This window comes from Otolemur garnettii, unplaced genomic scaffold (assembly GCF_000181295.1).
Source record: "Otolemur garnettii isolate 467f Iridium unplaced genomic scaffold, OtoGar3 scaffold00146, whole genome shotgun sequence".
In the NCBI taxonomy this organism is placed as follows: domain Eukaryota; kingdom Metazoa; phylum Chordata; class Mammalia; order Primates; family Galagidae; genus Otolemur; species Otolemur garnettii.
Window position 1 is genome coordinate 2,721,335 of NW_003852541.1, and position 7,172 is coordinate 2,728,506.

A 7,172-nucleotide genomic window follows, 5' to 3' on the forward strand; every position below is an offset into this window, starting at 1 on the left:
AGCTAACTTAACCAAATGGTAAACAGCCCAAATATCTTTATCTATAATATTGCCTTGCTGGTGATGGCGTTTCATTTCTTCGCCGACTTCCTCCCAAACATTCAAATTTAATTGATTATGGGAATCGGGAGTAAACCAATGGCAACAATTTCTTATGGTGGCAAATAAGCGGCAAAAAGAGTTAGTCTTAACAGAAATTCCCATAGTATCTAAAAGATTTTTAAGCAGTTGAATGTATTCATCCTCAATAACCGAGGAGGAGTTACCCATGATAAATGATCCCTTTTCTACCTGTCCAAAGCCTGAGTATTTCCAAATCTCAGCAACTCTTTGGATTCCGAAAGTTCCAGTTTACTAACCTCAAGGTCGGTTGAACAGATGCTCCACGAACAACTTGAACAGGTCCTCGGTCCAGCCGTGGACTCTTGCTCACGCGCCAAATGTAGATGGTGTTTTTGTTCCTCAGAACTTCTGTTCGATGACGCAGAGGAAAGAACTGCAAACAGAATGAATCTTCAAGGGAGACCGGGACTCGCTCTGGTCGGCAGCCCCGATAAACTTTACTCAGTATCTTATATACTTTCCAACATTTAGTAAGAATTTAACACATATACAAAGAAGTCAAGTATCGTGAGGAAGCAACCATTTGAGATTACAATTTAGTGTGAAGGTTGAGGAAGGCATATACAATTGATTTCGTTTAGAGTAAAACATTTTGGAGCCTGGCTGTCGGTCCTTGCTTGCCCAAGGTAAGGTAACACATTATAATGCTAATTAAGGAGGGAGGCAGGGAATAGAACGCAATGCTTCAAAACCGGTCTTTCCAGCCTCCAGCTCATCTGGGCTACCTCTCCACGCCCCCTAGGGAGAGTCACTCTACACATTCCTGCACATCAATAGGCAAGTGCAGATGCTCAGATCCACAAGGAATGCGCTTCCCAGAAGCAAGTTTACCTGAAAGAGCACATTGAGGTGAAATGCCATGTCTTGAGCAAAAGGATCTTATGCCCTACAGTCTGCTCCCCAAATACCCATAAAGGGGATGGCCTTGGTCTCAGATTAACCTCTTTCAGTGTACGGGGCATACAGTGTGAGCAAAAGTCTGGCCCCGACCCTTAAGGAACTGATGAACAAGTGGCCAGAAAGCTGGGCCAATAAGATTAAGGAAAGCCAAGTCCTGGAGCCGTCCCACAACTGTTCCCGGGGGGCCAGTGGGGCATCTACACAGGTTAGGAGGCTTATGCCTGTATTGTTTGGGCTGCTTTCTTCTCCGATAGGGATGGATATCTAGGTCTGGTATAAAGGAAAATTCTGCTAGGTGAGGAGGGACTCCTGAGTAGGCTGACAGAAGTAGTAAGATTGTATTCAGTCCCTCAAATCCTGGTTCGACCACTTGGGGGTGATGAAAAAACAGATGGGCAAGACACTCTGCTGGGTTGGTGTTCTGTACCCACCACAGAGTTACTGAGTAAAAGGAGCAAGGGGAACAGGACCAGCTAACTGTCTCAATGGGATGTTCCACGTGACAGGCCTCAGTACTACACTTTTTGGATAGATGCCACGAGTATTCGGAATGATAGAGGGTTTCAGGTGTACTGGGGCACGTGGAGCAACAGTGGACCTTTGTCTGACAAAACGAGCACTCTTTCTGTGGGCATGCAAACTTTATTATTCGTTGGGCTTTCCTTCCTACTGACCTCGTAACCTGCTTCCACGACCAGGCTAATGGAGTTCCTTTTGTTAGGTCATGGAGGTAAAACATGAAGTTCTGGGGGGGGAGGTCAAGACAGATAGACAGTTTCAGAGTAAAAGGTAGAATAGGAAAGCGAAGACTGTGATTTCGTCAGGGTTGAAATCAGAGAGAGTCCCCTGGAGGAATTGGTCTGTGACCCACTCAAAATAGTGTCTAGGGTCAAGGGACTGGGGTCTCGACCAGTCCTCACAGAGACATTGGACAAAACGCTGAAACCTACAGTTTGAGCACAAATAGGGTAAACAAATCTCGCATAGGTTTAGCTGGCAGGTTTTACACAGTGTCATATGTATATAAATGTATAAGGGTATTGAAGAAGGAAGAGCAATGGACAGTCTCAGAGTGCAGATAGAAGGGAGAAAAGAGAGAGTAAGTTAACAAAAGAAAAAAAAGAAAAACTCACACTTAAACACTTTGGACAACACACTGACTCGAATCCACGCTAGCCCTAACTAAGAAAAAGACAGACACACTGTCCAGGGGGACTCAAACCCACGCTGGCCCTAACTAAGAAAAAGACAGACAAACTGTCCAGGGGGACTCGAACCCATGCTGGCCCTAACTAAGAAAAAGACAGACACACTGTCCAGGGGGACTTGAACCCATGCTGGACCTGACCAAGTAGGAGACAGGCGCTCTGTCCAGGGGGACTTGAACCTGCACTGGCTTTAACCAAATAGGAGGATCTTACCATGCACTGTGCTTCCTTCCCGGAGCATCTCATCACCTGCCTCCAGGCTGGTCCCTAGAAAACATATACAGTAGGAGAAGACGTCTCCTCTCCCACCCCCACTTCACGGCTCGGGGCGGCGGCACGTCCGTCTCCCCGTTCAGCCGTGATCTACAAACACAGATTAACAAAGAGACAACACCAAACACTAGACAGCTTACAAGCAGACAAATCTCACCAATTGGTGTCCCTCCAATGTCGGGAGTCTCTCAGAGGGGCTAGAATCCCGGATGAGCCCCCAAATGTTAACCCCCAGATTCAATTCAAGCACCACTCTAAGAGTCCGTACATCGCTGCAAAGGCAGGAGGAATTTTTCTTTGTGCATCAAGCTAAGAGCCTGGGCTGCCCTTTTGAGAAAATGCTGGAACAGCCCTTACAGACTGTTCAAACAATGCCTTTATACCTTTTCCTCTTCCCTCCCTGAGACCGTCCCACCTAATTCCCTTATTGGTGGATAGACTATATCTGTCTTAAACCGACAGGTATAAGGTGGTCATTTTCAGGGTTGATTGGTTTAGGGAGAGTCTTCTTTGTTTCAGGTGAGCGAATGAGAAGAAAGGCTAAGGGTCGCGAGCGGGGCGAGCGCAGAGTAGAGTGACAGTGCAAAAGGGGCGGGGGGGTCGCAGGTGGGCGAGTATAGAGTGACGAATGTGAAGGGGGCGGGGGTCGCAGGTGGGTGACGAATGCAAAAGGGGCGGGTGTCAGAATGTGGGCTTTAACGCCTAGGTATGATAAGGTCCCTAGTCCTGGTGTGCGGCGGCTCATTGTCCTGAATAAACAGCGAAAAAAGGAGGTAGTTTGACTTGAGACTTGAGTTAATTAGTTTGGCTCCCACAGAAGATTTCTATCAGCTTGGCCCAAAATGGGGTATCCTGAAGCAAGGGTTTACATATTATAGGTGAATTTAGAAATTTGTTAATTTGCAATTGATTAAAGGAGTAAGGCTCTATCTAAAACTTGGAGTCAGCAGAAAGGAACAGGAATGTTTAAATTAAGGTAAGGATGATATGTCAAGAGTTAGCCACAATATACTGGCTGAAAATGACGTGTTTACAAGAGTGATGGCCTGAAGGTATGACTTAACCCTTGTCTTGCCTGATCTCGTCTTGTTTATAATTTAGTATCTATCTTATTACCACAAAAGAGTCTTCTTTGTCATTCGTACAATCCCTAAGTTAACATTAATGCTGGTCAGTTGTAGTGTCCAAAAGGGAGAGGGTATAATGATACTTGTCCAACCTCCCTTCCTGTTATGGCCAGGAACTTAGTTTTTAAGGTTTCTCTGGGATCCCCTTGGCCAAAAGAGGCTTGTTCAGTCAACTGGGGAAGGAGGGAGGGCTTATGATTTTACTTTTAAGAAAATGTTTATCTGACTAGGAACGGGGCTTTATTTACTGTTTATCTGTAGGCATTGGAGGTGAAAATGATACCAGAATTTAACTCTTCAGTAAGTCCTTACCCACAGACCACAGATCAGTGGTAAGATAGGATTTTTATTAGAAGTTAGAAGGGAATACAGAAGAAGTAAAAAGCACCAGAGCTTCTGGAAGGGGGAAAGAACTGAACTGGGGAGTCTCTACGCGGGCTCTTTATCTAGGGGTATTAGGTCTTCAAAATTACACAGGAGTTGGTAGATGGAAAAAACATCTTCTCAAAGTTAATGAGTGCATTAACAAGTGATGAAAGTGGTTCTTCCTCCTCTAGGGCAAGGTTATCAGGTCCTTTACAGTTTTTGTCTCTGAGAAGGGATTAGATGTGTGTTCCCTGCTCAAGTTGGAACCACCCCAAAAAACACCTCAGGCTGCTTTGTTTGTGATCTTAGTAGAGCCCACAGGGTGTGCTCTGAAAAAGGTGGTTTGTTTGTGTCTGGAAATGGGGGTTTGATTTCAGAGCTCACCTGGGCCTAGAGAATGGGGGTCTCCCTGTCCAGCCCTGAGTGGTGGAATCCTGTATAAAAATTCATCTACTGTTTTTGCTTTTGTCTCCCTATATTTTAGGATTTCACTAGAGACTCAAATACACCTGGGGTTTACAGTTCTTTCAGTTATAAACCCCTGTTATTATACAAAAGACCTACTGATACAGCATTAAGGTGTCCTGGGTGGGAGGCATTCTGTACTCCTATGGTTAGAGCTGTATGACCTTTGCCCTGGGTTGTGACCTTGATAATTACTTCTCAGCTTCCCACTGTGGAGGCAGGAAGGAAGGAGGCTATGGATATTTCTCTTCCACCAAGTTCATTAGGCTCTGATAAAATAGTTTTCCTTAAGGGCAGGCTTTTATTAAGAAGGGAATTCTCTGGTGCATTTCAAAAGGGTAACTTTTCCCCTCCCCCCTGCCAGAACTCAGGATATTTCTCTGATTTTCACCCTGAGAATCTGCTAATGCTCGTGAAGGTAAAATCCCCCCTTCACACTGGGCCCCCTGGAGTTTCTAACTGTGGGGCTCACTCACACTGAACTTGCACAGTTTGTTCATTGCAGTTTAAATGTTGCTACCGGCAGCATCAGGCTTCTGCTCCCAGTAAGCTGTGATGTTCTACAAACCCATGGAGGCCAGTGTTTGCCCGGCAGGGTTCTTTGCCTGCCACACGGAAGTGAGCCATTAACCTGGGTTAGCAGGTGCTGTGGCAGAGAAAGACTTTAATATCACAGGGCACTGACTAAAGAAATGGGAGAAATTCCTCAAATCCATCTCCCCAAGAATGTGGGGGCCAGGATTTTTAAAGGTAGTTTAGTGGGCAAAGGGCGAGCCCATTGGGCCTGCTGATTGGCTGGGGATGGGCCAGCCAATAGAGTTGGGCAGCAGAAATTGTCTTCTTGTGCTGAGGTAGTTCCTGGGTAAAGGGACACAGTTCTCACATATGTCCACTGTTCTGGTTGGAGTCGGTTGGATCCTCCAAATTCAGAGTCTGGAAAATATCTCAATGAACAGTCTTTTGTTTTACAATAGCAATGTTATCTATCTGGGAAGCTAAAAATCTTATGCTAGTTGAGGTTATGTGATTGGGGGGGAGATGGAGACAGAGTATCACTATGTCGCCCTAGGTAGAGTGCTGTGGCGTCACAGCTCACAGCAACCTCAAACTTGGGCTTAAGCAATTCTCTTGCCCGGCTGCCAAGTAGCTGGGAACACAAGCACCCGCCACAACGCCTGGCTAGTTTTCATTGCAGTGGTCATTGTTGTTTAAGTTCGCCCAGGCCAGATTTGAACCCGCCAGCCTCCGTGTATATGGCTGGTGCCATTACCACTGGGCTATGGGTGCCAAACCTTGATTTTTTGTTTTTAAATGGAGTGAGACTCTGTTGCCCCAGGCTCAAGTGCCATGGTATTATCCTAATTTACAGCAACCTCAAACTCCTGAGCTCCCCCAAGTCTCCTGCCTCAGCCTTCTGAGGAGCTGGGTCTACAGGTGCCCGCCATAACACTCAGCTAATTTTGCTATTTTTAGTAGAGATGGGGTCTCACTCTTGCTCGGGCTGGTCTCAAGCTCCTGAACTCAGGGATTCTCCTGCCTCAGCCTCCCAGAGTGCTAGGATCATAGGCGTGAGCCACCACACCTGGCAGGGAATATGTGATGCTTAAGCAGTAATTATTGGAAAACAAACAATGAAACAATGTTTGGCTAACTTTTAGCTATGCCTTTACTTCTGTAGAAATCAGACTTCTATCACAGCTTTTGCCTTATGACCCTACCTTACTTTAATATAGGAGGTTTTAGGCCCTCCAAAAGAAACCTAACAGGGACATAACATCCCTTCCACAGACTAATTCTCACATAAATTAGATTTGATTTTGACCAAAGTACGTTACTTGAACATTAATTTTTAATTCAACTTGTTAATATGTTGTTTAGGATATTGTATCCTCATTTACAAGTGAAATATGTTTGTAATTTTGCCTTTATAATAATACATTTTTCCCAACTTTAATATATAGGTGTATCCAGATGAAGTAAATGATTTTGAAATATTTCATTCTTTCTATTGTCTATAAGATTTGGCATAATCTGTTTTTTGAAATTATCTTTTTTTTTGTAATTATAAATAGTAGTTGTCTATTTTTTGAGACGTTGGAAAAAATAAGAAGTTAATTGATGACTCCATACTGAACCTCAGAGTCAAAGCTTTCTATAATAGACATACTCTTGTTTGACAATGTGAATGTTACTTTCTTTGCATTATTTTGTTATTGCTCAATAAAAAAAAAATCCCTTGCATATTCCCTTCTACTGACGCTAAGCTTATAAAAAGCTTAACTCTCTCAACCAATTACAACTTAAAGAATCTCTACCTATAACCTATAAGCCCTCCCACTTTGAGGTGTCCTGCCTTTTGAGGCCAAACCAGTGTACACCTTCCATGTATCAATTTATAATTTTACCTACAATTCCTGTCTCCTAAAATGCATAAAACCAAATTATAACTTGACTGCCCTACAACCACTTTATCAGGACCTCTGAGACTGCATTTCCCCCGGGCGTGGTCACTCATATTCAACTGGAGAGATGCAATGGGAACAAGCGTGCCATAGTAAACTATGTGTGTGTTCAGGGACATAAAGGAAGAGAAAAGTTTTTTTAAAAAATGAGGAGGATGGCTCGGCGCCTGTGGCTCAAGCGGCTAGGGCGCCAACCACATACACCTAAGGTGGCGGGTTCGAATCCCCAGCCCAGGCCCGCCAAACAA